Genomic DNA, 14,189 nt, shown 5'->3' with positions numbered 1-14,189 from the left:
CTACTTCACACTTCGCATGCGCTACTGTGGACCTTAGACGCGCTAAAACGAAATACCCGAACTTTGAAATTCAAAAAATGACCAAAAACGACAAAACAAAAAATCAAAAAATGGTCAAAAACATTGACTTACTGGTGGTCCACACGCTACGGGCCTCCGGTACCTCCGAACGCACTCGAAATGGTGTCTGTGATAGGGAATCAGCATTTCCTCTCCAGAGCAAATTCTCTTTCTTCACAATCAACAAAGCACAAATGAACCTAAATCAAACCCTAAATCCCTTTTATAGGAGGAAAATGAAATTAGGGTTAGCCGACTGGCCCTGTAATATGGTCGCGGTCTCCCCTATACCAAAACAGCTATAACTTATCGGGAGATGAACCAATCTGCAACTTTTTATATGCACGAAATCCTACACATCATACGAACTTCATCCAATTAAATAAAAAAATTTCAAAATTGATTCATCTCCCGAGGGGGCATCACACATCGAATCTGGGGCACAACTTGCAAATCAAAAGAGCGACACAACAAAAACTGCATTTGATCATAAAATCACAAAAACACATCATTTTCTTTGAAATAACATGTGCACACACGTCACTTCAAAGAGGGGCAAAATGTAGACGTATAAAAATGACCATATTCCTAAATGAATATTTTATGTTCATTTCTCTATTTGATTAAATCCAATTTAATTAAATTATCCACATTCTTCTATTTTATTAAATAAATTACTCAATTTATTTAAATAAAATTCACTATATCCATTTAATGAATAAATCATTTTATTCAATTAACTCCCCCCTATCCACTTTTAATTAAATCCAAATTTAATTAAATAGTTATCCCAAATTGAATAAATCAAATTTATTTAATTACAACCAAATTGAATGAAAATCATTTAATTCAATTAAATCCTATTATCCCTCCATCCACTTGCAAAATCCCAAACCCCTTTCTAATCCCTTTTAGAATCTTCGAATTGCTTCTAATTATCCTAACCCTCCTCTAAACTTTGTCACATCCCTAAGCAAAGGGAAGTCACTTCTCAAAAACCTTAAAGTCTTTGATAACCATTGAAGATTTTCAACCTTCAACCACTAAAACCCTTACAGTCTTTGAAAACCATTAAAGGCTTCCAACCTTCAACCACTTAATCCCTAAAGTCTCCAATAACCATTAATGGTTAATTCAAACCTTCCCACATGGTTAAAACATTTGTTTTGACTCAACCTCTATCCAACCCAAGGGTCTCATCAGGCCATTTATGCTTTGACCATGATTATCTCTTAGTCATTTGCACAAAGGTTTATCCTTGGATTAACTCTTAATCTAGTGGGTAAGCCTAACTTAGACTTGATCCTTAGCCTTTAGATAACCATGAGGTCTTCTCAGGCCTTTAATGCCTCCAACCTCTTCTCTCAACCCAATCCTATGTTGACACTTGTCACCATTTCATTGGTACAAATTGTGCACATGGATCCCCAACTTTCAAACCTGGCCCTTGATTAAACCTTTCAATCCTAACCATCCATTTCCCTGTTTTTGCTATAAATAGAGCTCCCATTCCTCCATTCTTAACAATCATCTTTCAAATTTGAAGCATTACACTTATGCTCAAATTCTTTCAAGCTTTCATTTCATATATGCTCATCATTTAGCCTCTTTTAGATCAGAAATTAGACTAAATATGCATGTTTAGAATAAGTTCTTTATCATTTTAGCTCAATCATAGATTAAATATAGTATGCTAGGATAGTATTCATACTAATCTTGTCATCTTATCATTTAGTTTATTGCATTTTAGCATCATACATAGCTTACAACACATCTCATACTAAAATCAATCAAAAGCATCTCTCGTTCTCATATTTGCCATCCCTAAACCATTTTGCTCAGTGATCTGAGAGCAAAAACGTTGGTTTGAGGGACATTGTGAGATAGAGAACCATGGGACCCTCCTTGGGAAGCTGAGTAACACTACGTTACTCCATAGCTTGCATCAAGAAGTCCTGTGTGTGTGTGTGGACTAGTATTTAACTATATTTTCACATATTTAGTTTTATTCGCCCACTTTTCCCGCATACACAACCCAAAACTTTTTTGTGTGGTTTATTGATTATGATGTGTCAAAGAAATGAAAAATGGTGCATGTGCATTGACCACAAGGTGCTAAATACAATTATGGTAAGGAATGGGCACCCATTGATATTCATCGATGATTTACTAGAGAAACATCTACATGCTAAATATTTTACAAAATTAGATTTAAGGTCTTGTTGTTATCAAATGAGGGTAAAAAAGATGATATTTACAAAACATTGTAAAAGACTAGGCATTGGTGATCTAAGCTATATTTTCACCAACCCTTTAGTGTAGAATCAATTCCCAAAGTTGGGATAGTCAAAGTGGAAGTAATGAGTTGAGATTCCATGCATGCAATAAATTATGAGTATAGTGTATATCCCCAACATTCTATTTGTGCATCTAATTAGGTTGCTTCATGTGTGAAAATGAAGAGAAATAAAAAATAAAATTTATATAGATTCATTGAATATTAGATGTCTTATGATTTTATAGCATTCAAATGCAGTGGGATATGTAAGTTGGAAATACAAGTAGAACCAAATAAAATGAGTAAAATATGCTCATGTGATTTTTTAAGAGGTCATGTGGTGGATATGAGGTTACAAGAAAACTAGTGCCTTAATCTACACTGGGTATTAAAGTCATGTTTTAAAACTTATGACATCCAAAAATGTAACATTGTACTTATTAGCTGAATCAAATTCAAGAATAAAACTTAAACCTAAGAATGCATAAAACTCACATAAGATTTGTTGTATGTTTGTAAAAATGTACTTCAAAGATGTATTATAAGTTTCCAAGGGCGTTTCCTACTTTAAAATTCACAAGGCTGACATAAATGTTGCATTTATTGCATCCATAAGCTTTCTTAAGGTTGTCTGTATGCAATTATAACTATTGTGAAAGTTATCTAATTCAATGTAACACCATACGAAAAAATGTAATATCGAAAGCGAGAAAAGTCCCATGAAACATGTATTAAACCCCAGGTGAAACCCAAACCAAAAGTCAAATTCATACAATTAAATACCTTCTCAAAATATTACAATGCATGAATATTAAAAGAATGCAACCTAAGATAATCTGTGACACCTTAACAACACTCATGAATTAAGAATAATCTAGCATACCTCTAACAATTAACAACCTTCTTTTGTCAAGTGAAAATTCATATATACCCCATAGAAGTTGCCCTAAGATCATAGAGATCTTGAAACTTGTGTAAATCTCATAGATGTGAAAAACAAATCTAATTTTAATTTGATTTTTAACTTCTTGTTAATCACTTGACTCTATGATGAATTGCTTGAAAGACAAACAACACACAATTAATTCATTTAGAAAAACTTTGATGCACATATATTAATTGCACAAGGTCCATCACACCAGCATAATTGAATATGTATAACAACATGATCACCCATAGATAATTAGAATAAAATCCAATACTCAATTAAAAGTCAACCATAATTACTTTAAATCTTGATTCTTAAAAATTACATAACAAATTGATAAACATTATAATCTGACCTAAAATCATATAATACAACTCCCTACAAATTAGATCCAATCTAAACTTTATCAATCCAAACATCAAATGCCTCATGTCCCCCCAAGTCACTAAGTAATTACAAAATAATTGCTATTTCAAAATTCATGATTCTCCTCCACCTTAAAACAGACACGTGTAACTCCTGACTTGCCTATCCAGCCACGTGGATCCATCACTAAGCATACACAAATGCCCAGCCAAATTTGGCATATATCCTACTCATGAGATACATATGAGACATCTGGCACACTTGTATTTGATATGACTTAACTTTAAAGGAAAAAATTCTTTGGGATTTTGATGCATTCAATACTTTCATGTAGTCGGGACATAAAAAAATTGGCTTCACTAGTGGGGACAAATAATGATAGACCCCAAAAATTCGCTCATGCACATCACAATGGGAAACTTGGGTTTGCCTACCACAAATGATGAAATATAGCATTAACAGACCACGGGTCAAAACTAATACTAAGTTATGGTACAAAACTTGGTACAAATGATGGAACATGATAGAGATATGCATGAGAACAAAACAAGGCCACAAACAAAGTTAGGGCAATCTAAAGCAAACTTAGAAGCAACCACCCATAAGAGCATCCAATCAATCACAACATCTAGTAGAATGATAGAGAAATGTGACATATGGGATTATGGTCATAAGAGTATTAGGTTTTTATTTTGAGACATTAGTATAAGTTCACGATGTGTAGTTTACGTAGAGATTTTGCAAACTAAGGTCATAAAGAACAAAAGAATACTATATGGGTGGAAAGGAACAAACAAACAAATATGGAGGGGAGAAGACCCAGTAGTTGAGCATGTTCCAATAGTTGTGAGAGTACTTGTCACATCTTGATCTATTAATAGAACATATGTACACCACTAATTGCACAATAGACTGTCAACTTTTAAATATATTTTTGCATTAATAAGTACTATGCAATTTTTTAATTTTAAATTTACTTTACATTTATAATTTATATACTAATATATATGTAATTATCCACCAATCAATATCAAAATAATAAACATTTCCTTATTCATTACATATTGCATATGAGACAAAATACAATGTTATTCGTAATAATTTCAATTCACTTATGAACATATAAGATAACTAATATATTCTAGTTTGTACAATCTCACAAGATATTTGTCTAAATGTAGACAAATAAGTAAAATCACTACACGCTTGTTGCTTAGTAAATAATTTACAAGTGTTCAACTTCCAATCCTTTAGCAATTCAATATGTTCCCAACTTGACATTAATCAAAATTCTTATTTATCATACTCATCCTATCTGTCATAAATACTAAGCAGTAAATTTCCCGATTCGAGACTTCAACAATTATTGCCTATATTGCCTATATTGATTCACCCCATCACTCTTATCCGATTGAAATGTAATTTTTGAAACCCATGGATTAAATAATTTCAAATATTAGGATGGCAAAAAGTTATCAAAATAACATGTTGTGAAAGAAATCCATTTACAATCTTACTACATATGATAAAACATGTCAAGAATATCAAATCATACATTCATACAATTTCCAACTTATAATTATTATCTATAGAGATTATCAAACCTATTTATGTGTACGTGTTTTGTTTATTTCTTCATTATACTTTAACACAAGGGGAAATGAAAGATGTTAATTTATTCAAACTTTATTTGTGTAAAGCTTTTACGAGAATATTTAAATGGCCTCATGTAATGTACTATAAATATTAGATATTAAAATTCATAAATTTACTGTTGGTAAGAGACACTGCATAAGTGTAAATAAGTGTATCGGAGTTGTCATTGATGGCAACCCAACTCAGAGATTCCATCTGGACTCTATAGATTCATCCTATTGGAAGTATGAAGTCAAATTTTGCTTAAGTTTGGAAGGTGGAACACAATATTTGACAATATGAGAGTATTTTGAGTAGAACTTCACTTTGCTTGCACATTTTGATTTGCAGTGAAACAGGTAGTTAGTTGGATGTCTGGAGTAGCTTATTCCAGAATCTTAGCCTCTGTTATTGTCTTTTGTGCATGATTGAAGATCTGGTATTCGACATTTTAGGAAGAACAGTGCTATTTGGCTAACTAGTGATGTAACGTATTGTGCAGAATTATTGGAATGATTTTGCTGATTGATTTTGTGTTCGCGGTTGCTTGGACGACATGTGGGAAGCATGTAGTCAATTTTTTTTGGTCCACATATGCATTGGTGATCAGATTCCACTGACACATCTTAAACTTTTCATATTTTGTAAGTGTTCTTGAAGTCGACTTGTTGGTGAGCTAAATTCATGTTATGGATATATATAAGAGATTAGAATGTTCATTTTGAATATAAGAGAGTGTGTGAATGTTGTGTATGTGCAATTGTACGCAACTGAAGGACTTTTGCTCCGAATAAAAGCAGATCAGCAGAACAGAGCAAAGAGTCTCAGAGCAGTGAGATGGTTGTATTTTGTGCCTAAACCATAACCATCCTAGACATTTATAGATTTTAATTTATAGTTCAATCTTATTGTTACCTTTTGTAATTCCTTTGTAAGGCAGTGTGTTTTCCGAATTTCATTTGAATTGAGTATTGATCTTTAAACAATGTTCTTGAATGCATGTGCATTCCTATGTAAACTTTTCACATACTTTTAACATAGTATTATCTTACTGTGGGTAAGATTCCCACCGTGGTTTTTCCCTTGACCGGGTTTTTCACGTACAAAATCTTGATGTTATGGTGATACTTTTGTGTGTGTTTTGCTTATGCGTATCTCTCTTATTCATTTGCATTAAATGGTTTGAAGAACTGGTTAAGAAAGTTAAAAGTTGCAGAACACTGATTCACCCCCCTCTTAGTGTTCATTGATTCGAACATTTGGTATCAAAGCCTAGTTCCTTGGAGGAAGCCTAACAGCTTGAGGAAGATTCGAGAAGGTGAATCAATGTATTCTGGTAGTCTTAGAAAGTAGCAGGTTATTGCTCTTGAAGATCTTGATCATGCACAAGATGAGAACCAACAAGTAAAAGCAAATCTCAAAGATGCTAAAGAATACATTGAAACATTGAAAGATTAGTTGAACAAGTCAAGAGAAAAGAGAAAGGAGCTTGTTGATCAGCTTAAGCAAAAAGAAAGTCAAAGCATTCATGAAGAAGTCTTGAAGGAGAAGACAGAAGAATGTGATAGACTTGCTAGAGCCAATACAGTCCAAAAGAAAGAGATGGAATCCATTGTGATGATATTGACCAAAGAGATTGAAGAAAGGAAGAATAATGAGGAGAAGCTTGCTTAGTCCCTGAAAGACAAATCTGAAGAATGTTGCAGACTTGAGAATGGGAATGGACAACTAAAGCTTGACCTACAAGATGCTAGACAACATGAGGAAGATCTTGAAAGGCATATAATTCTTATTAGATATGAACTTGATGTTGCAAATGAGTACAAGGAGAAGTTTCAACTCAACTCAGCCAATCTTGATGAGATGCTTGCCAGTCAGAGGAATCTTAATGACACACAAGGTTTTGAATTTGAGAAAGGTGAAAGCTCCAAATCAGTGCAGCGGAAGAACAACTCAAGAAGGCCTTTGGTAAGACAACCTAATGCTCATAAATTCAATTGTAACTATTTTATTTGCAATAAATTTGGTCATATAGCAAACCAATGTAGAAATAGAGCAAATCAGAATGTTCCATCATTCTTCGGTCAATGTTTCAATTGCAATAAGCATGGTCATAAGTCAAATGAATGTAGAAGTATGGAAAATAGGAGACATGTTAGATGTTATTATTTTGGAAGATTTGGACATATTGCTAATCAATGCAGATCAAGCACAAATCAAGGAAATTTCAGACCTAATTAGAGGAACAATGTTCTTTTCTATAATTGCAACAAATCCGGTCACATTGCTAAGTTTTGCAGAAGCAAGAATGCGAACAAGAAAGCTCTAGAAGATAATAGTAAGAATGCAAAATCATATGAGAAGGGAAAAACAAAAGTTTAAGAAATCAAAGATCAAATGCAAAAGACATGGGTGAGAAAGAGTGACTCAAATGCAGGAAATGGATCTGCACCAAATTTGGGCATTGCAAATTCCTCTGAGAATCATATTATAGCCTCTAGCTTAAGGGGAGTTTTCATGACAATCTAATTATCCCTCCCACATGTTGGTGTTGGATGATCGGCAGTATGTTGGAAGCTATGTTTTGATAATACAGATGTTCATGATGTATTTTTGAAAGATTTGAGCTGAACTGAAGGTCTGCAGAAGAGAACTCTATGAATGCAAGGTATCCGGAAGAGTTAGGGCTAAGAGCATTTATTATACCTAAAAGTTAGGAATGTGGTGGATAAAAAGAAACCCAACCTCTCATTTCTCACTTTACATTCGAAGCGACAAAGTAGGAGAGCGTGGCGAAGGTGATTTTGTTGAGAATCCAAAGCAAAAGAGAGATTTGTCGAAGAGATCTTGCATCCAGTTGAAGATTGAAAAGGTATTTCTCTGAGTTAGAACTTTTTTAGTTTGCAACCTAAATTTTTTGATATGGTGTCTACTGGTGTTGTGACCCCACTAGTAGTTGATGTAACTGAATGAGCTAGACCAAACTTCAAGAAACACCCCTACAAGTCGATGGAAGACGATCTGAATAGGGCTTTTTCATCGGTCCCATATGGAGTTTTACATGTGGAGGGCATTAGGGTTTACAGTCACTATAATATTGAGGAGCTTGGGAATGCCCAAATGTTGAAACTTTACACAAATCATATGACTGACGAGATGGGAAACTTAAAACCAGAAATCAAACCCTTGAGGAAAAGGGTTTCACACAATTTGTGAATTTTCTATTTTTTGATGAACCTGAGTGGGTCTAATATATCTTGAGCAAAATGCATGATGAGTTCATGTGGCTTGACAAACCATACAAGATCACCAAGACACTAATCAAGGTAGTGACATATCTAAATTTGACTGGTGAGGTACCTCGTCTAAGAAATGTGTAAAAACGAATAGTAACGGAGGTAACCGGTTCCCTATTTGACAAGAGAAAAATGACCATCAGTGACATAATTGAATATGATGTCAGATTTTCATCGATGGTGACAAGATACAAAGTCTATCAATCTAGCCAGGACAATTCGGTATTCGGTATGACTATCTATGCTACCTACCAAATATTGAAGGAAGGTAAGATGTACGGCCTATGTGAGGTGTTCTAGAGTGAGATTTTGAGCAATCTGAAGAAAATCAAGCAAGACAAGAAGCATGTGTTCAAATTTGGCACTTTGACTATTTGTCTATACTACTACTTTATGAATGAGATTTCTGGAGTAGGAAAGGTTCAATGGGCCTATGACAAGCCGATGGATGTGCAGATCAAAGAGACACTTCAGGGTCTAGGAGATTTATAGGCACAAAAAGGCATACTTTGGGGATACTTCAAGACCTTTCAAAGCATGATGCAAACAAAATAAAGGATTCCTAGAGAGATAGTTGAGACGTATCAAGATACTATCTGCTTTATGGTAGACACTGACCAATGCCTTATGGAAGTCATTGAGTCAAGGACTTCATGGATCATGCCCATGGGGTATGAGATCGAAGGACATGTACTTGAGGCATATGCTCAATACCTATTGAGAAAATCGGTGGACAAGTCTGAGGAGAGGTTTGACACATATAAGGAAAAGAGCTTGAGCCTGCCTTATTGGTTCAAGAAACCTGGGATATAGAAGAAGGTAAGGAAGGAGGTGGAGCAGCTGGTGGAGTGCATGGGGATCACCAAGGAGGTAGTTCAGAGAACCAAAGAGAAGAACATCTTAAAGGATGAAGATATGGTCAAGCCCAAGGAAGCCAAATCTAAAACCCCTCCACCTAAGCCAAGGCAGTCGAGGAATTTTGCACCCTCTTGCAGTGCTCAAAAAATACCCAATTCACCTAAGCCTCAAGCTCAACCATCCGGTGGAGCAGTGAAGAGGAAGAAAGTGCAACCACATAGAGTTTATGTGGCAGCCCCTATAGAAGAAGAGGAAATTGAATCTGATGAAGTGGTAAAAGAAGTGAAGAAAGGAGCTATAGCTGCTAGGGTTGTCAAGAAGAGACCATTTGGTGAGGGGTAGCCTAGCAAGAAGCCAAGAGCTGAAGTAGAAAAATCTAGAATAATACTCAAGCAAGTAAAGGAAGCCATAACTGAACAAGGTAATCTCAAACTTCTTTCTCAATTTTATGATCTATTGGATGACAAAGGGAAGAGATCATTGGAAGAGGCCATAATTGTATACTTGAACAAGTATAATATGGCTCTTATTGAGATTGTATTAGAAGTTCCCAAGAGCTTATATGATCTCTTAGAATTAAGGAAAGAGACAACTAGATTAGAAGAAGAGAGGATAAGGGACTATGTGTTAGTGCAAATTTGTCTGGTAATTGCTAAAGTGAAAATAGATAGAATTCTTAAAGAGAACAAGGAAAAGTTTAGGAGAAAATCAAGGGTGAACAAATTAATGATTGGGAAAAATGAAGAAGTCCACAAGGAGACTGGTAATTGATAAAGTGGAAATAGATAGAATTCTTAAAGAGAACAAGGAAAAGTTCAAGAACAAATCAAGGGTGAACAAATTAATGATTGGGAAAAATGAAGAAGTCCACAAGGAGACTGAACAAATTTTGAGGAAAATTATTTCAAAGTATCAATATGAGGTGATTCCTAAGAAATCTCAGGAAGATGTTGAAAAGTATGTTCCGGAAGTCCTAAAAATGCCATCCCTAGAAGATGAGCCAAAAGTTGATGAATTGGGAGAACAAACAGCCCAACAGGTTGTCATAGATGCTCAAGGAGATGTAGGAGTTGAGGATACTGTAGCTATGGGAGCTGATGTAAATCATAAGGAAGTTGATGTGGGTGAGGGAATTCAAAACCCTCTGGTGGTGATTGTTGAACCTAAGGAGGAAGAAGAAAAAGGCAGTGGAGGCAGAGAAGGGAGAAGAGGAAATAGAAAGCAAGGTTGAGCAGATTTCGGTGGCAAGAGACATTGTGGAATCTGAGAAGGGGAAGTTGATCATGAGTGACACAAACTTCACCCAAGGCCCCATCAATCTTGACTCTCTATCTCATGTCTAGGTGCTCAAATTGGCCACACTTTCTCAAGCCAAAGCAAGTGAAGACTTACTGAAATCTCACATGGAGGACAATGAGGTGATATCATTGGCAACACATGTTCTTGAGAAAATTTTGCCATCTTTCGAGCAAGACTCATCCGACACACCCTTGGGTAAGATAAAGAGTTTTCTCAAGTCAGTTAATTCTCATTTTGAATAATTGGAGAAAGTTGTTGAGGCAAAGGTTCTAATAAATTTTAATGCTATGAGGATGAGGACAGTTCTGAAAATGATTAAGGAGATAGAAAAAGTTTGGTCACCCGTGTTAAAGGTATTCAAGATGCATTGGCCGAAGGAGGAAGAGTCTACAGGTCATGCCTCTTGTTGCCAAAGTTCACTATTGAGTTTGACAAGAAGATAAAGGAGTGTGAAGGGCAACTAGCCAGCGTATTTCAATCTTATTATCCTCAGTCTATTTTTGCAAGAAACAGAGAAAATCAAGTGATATTTCTACTTGATAAAATCAAGAGTCTGAGACAGGAGAAGGATAAGATTGCAGGAAGAGTGGGAGAGCTAAGGAATCTAATCACTCCCTGGTTAGACACTTTACTTAGTAGTCTGCGGGATAATTAGAATGCACCGAGTAAAAGTGCTCCTACAGATCTTAGGACAACAAAGATGCACACATATCTATTCAGCACCCTCATATCTATTTTGGAGAATCTGAAGAAGAGATGGGATGACCATTTGCAATCATTGAAGAAATTTTTTGCAGATATCTTCAATTTTTTGTAAGTTTTGAGAAAATTTTGATATCCAGATACCTACCTTTGTCATTAATATCAAAGGGGGAGATAGGGAAGTGAAAAATGGTGTATAGCCTTAGGGGGAGTCTGTAGAAGTTTATCTTTTTTCCAGTTTGCAGTGTATGACATTTTTGGTTTGACACTTAGTCATTTTTCACTAAATGTTGACATCAATGTCAAAGGGGGAGATTTTTGGAAAGAGACATTGCATAAGTGTAGATAAGTGTATGGGAGTTGTCATTGATGGCAAACCAGCTTAGAGATTCTATCTGGACTTTATAGATTCATCCTACCGGAAGTATGAAGTCAAATTTTGCTTAAGTCTAGAAGTTGGAACATAGTATTTGACGGTATGAGAGTATTTTGAGTAGAACTTCACTTTGGTTGCACATTTTACTTTGCAGTGATACAGGTAGTTGGATGAATGTCTGGAGTAGCTTATTCCAGAACTTTAGCCTCTAGTGTTGTCTTTCATGCATGATTGAAGATCCGATATTCAACATTTCAGGAAGAACAGTTCTATTTGTCTAACTAGTGACGTAGCATATTGTGTGGAGTTATTGGAATGATTTTGGTGATTGATTTTGTGTTTGAGGTTTCTTGGTTGACATCTCACAAGTGTGTAGTCAATTTATTTTGGTTCACATATGCATCGGTGATCAGATTTCATCGACACATCTTACACGTTTCATATTTTGCAACTGTTCTTGAAGCCGACTTGTTGGTGAGATAGATTAATGTTGTGGATATATATAAGAGATTGGAAATTTATTTTTGAATATAAGAGAGTGTGCGAATGTTGTGTATGTGCATAGTTCCACATGCACAACTAAAAGACTTTTGCTCCATATTAAAGCAAATGAGTAGAACAGAGTAGAGAGTCTTAGAGGAGTGAGATTTATATTTTGTGCTTAAACCGGAACTATCTCAGGCATTTATAGATTCTAATTTATAGTTCAATCTTGTTGTTACCTTTTCTAATTCCTTGTAAGGAAGTAAGCCTCCTGGATTTTATTTGTATTAAGCAGTGAACTCTAGGCAATGTTCTTCAATGCATGTGCATTCCTATGTAAACTTTTCACATACTTTTAAAATAGTATTATCTTGCTATGGGTAGGATTCCCATCATGGTTTTTCCATTGACTGGGTTTTCCACGTACAAACTCTTGATGTTATGGTGGTACTTTTGTGTGTATTTTAATTATACTTATCTCTCTTATTCATTTGCATTAAATTATTTGAAGAACTGGTTAAGAGAGTTAAAAGTTGCAGAACACTGATACACCCCCCTCCCCCCACCGCCCCTCTTAGTGTTCATTGATTCCAACATTTACAAGAGAATTATGGATGGTGAAGTTAAATTTTCCTAATAAATATTAGGAAGGAAAATCCCCTTGATAAATATCACTTCAACTTTCTCACTTAGGTCACCTTGCTTCACACTTAACTACTCCAACTCATGCGTGCTTAACCATGAATTTTTCCCCAACACTAATCCCACTTAGTTGTCTATCCCAATTGCAAAACCTTTAACAAGTGTTGTGCCTTATGAACCATTCCTTATAGAGCCCCTTTATATCATAAAACATTTCCAATCCTTCAACTACCTAGCAATATTTTCCCTATAAGAATAAGATATGGATCTAGTAATAATTGAATGCCTTTTTTAATTAGGAGAAATGATTATCATCGAATCCACTTAGTAGGTGTTGGTGTAAATAAATATTCATCATGGATATTATTGCACTTTACTTAAGTTAACTTAGGATAATGCCTCTCTTCGTAGTTTGGATATGAGACACTTAGGGAAGTGTGCACATAGGGATATAGCTTGTAGGAGTAATTCCACCTTTTGTCGTCTTATCTTGATGTTACACTCCACATTTGGTGGGTCATCCACCTCTTGTGGAATATTATATTATTTCTCTTACCTACACCTAGTATTTCTTACCTACCCTTGTTTCTCATTGAGCCACATGTCATGATTGTGTGCTCATATATCCATATGGCCTTGCCTATATGAGCAAGCTCATATTCATTGTATTGGTCAATCCAGTTGATTATTTGCATATTGATGAGAATACAGTTTGTTCCTGTCATTCTTTTGTCTCTCTTTTATGCTTTTCATTATGCCCTTGATCTTGGCAAAATCTCACATGGTATAAGAGCTATTGGGGCTTCATTGATTGGTTTTTGGAGACATCTTGGAAGGCTTCTATTTTGGGATCTAAGGTACTGCATGTTTTGGAGGCATCCTAGAGCATTTTTGACCTCACCATTGCATCCAGGAGGTTGTTTCCATAAAAAATCGAGTATAAACTTGACCTATTTTGACGAAAGTCGAATTTTGGGTGTTGGAGAAATTTTTTGCCCAATTTGGGCGGTATGGTACGAATTTTTCGGATTTTTTCAAAAAAAAAAAAAACAATTTGAATTTTTTTAGGGGGGTTTGTACCTTCTGCCTAGTTAGCAGTGCACAGTCAGAGCCCAGTCAATGCCCAGTCAGCCTGGTCCAGGGGTGCGATGACCATTTTGATGGTCAGACGACCATCAAATTTAGCACAGTGTTTTGCTGACGTTGGCATTTTTTGAAAATTTTAGACACCTCTCTGTTGAGAAGTTTGGATTTTTTGGTCAACTT

Source organism: Cryptomeria japonica, chromosome 4 (assembly GCF_030272615.1).
Source record: "Cryptomeria japonica chromosome 4, Sugi_1.0, whole genome shotgun sequence".
Taxonomy (NCBI): Eukaryota; Viridiplantae; Streptophyta; class Pinopsida; order Cupressales; family Cupressaceae; genus Cryptomeria; species Cryptomeria japonica.
The sequence above is the reverse complement of the archived record's forward strand: the minus strand, read 5'-3'. Positions refer to the sequence as shown.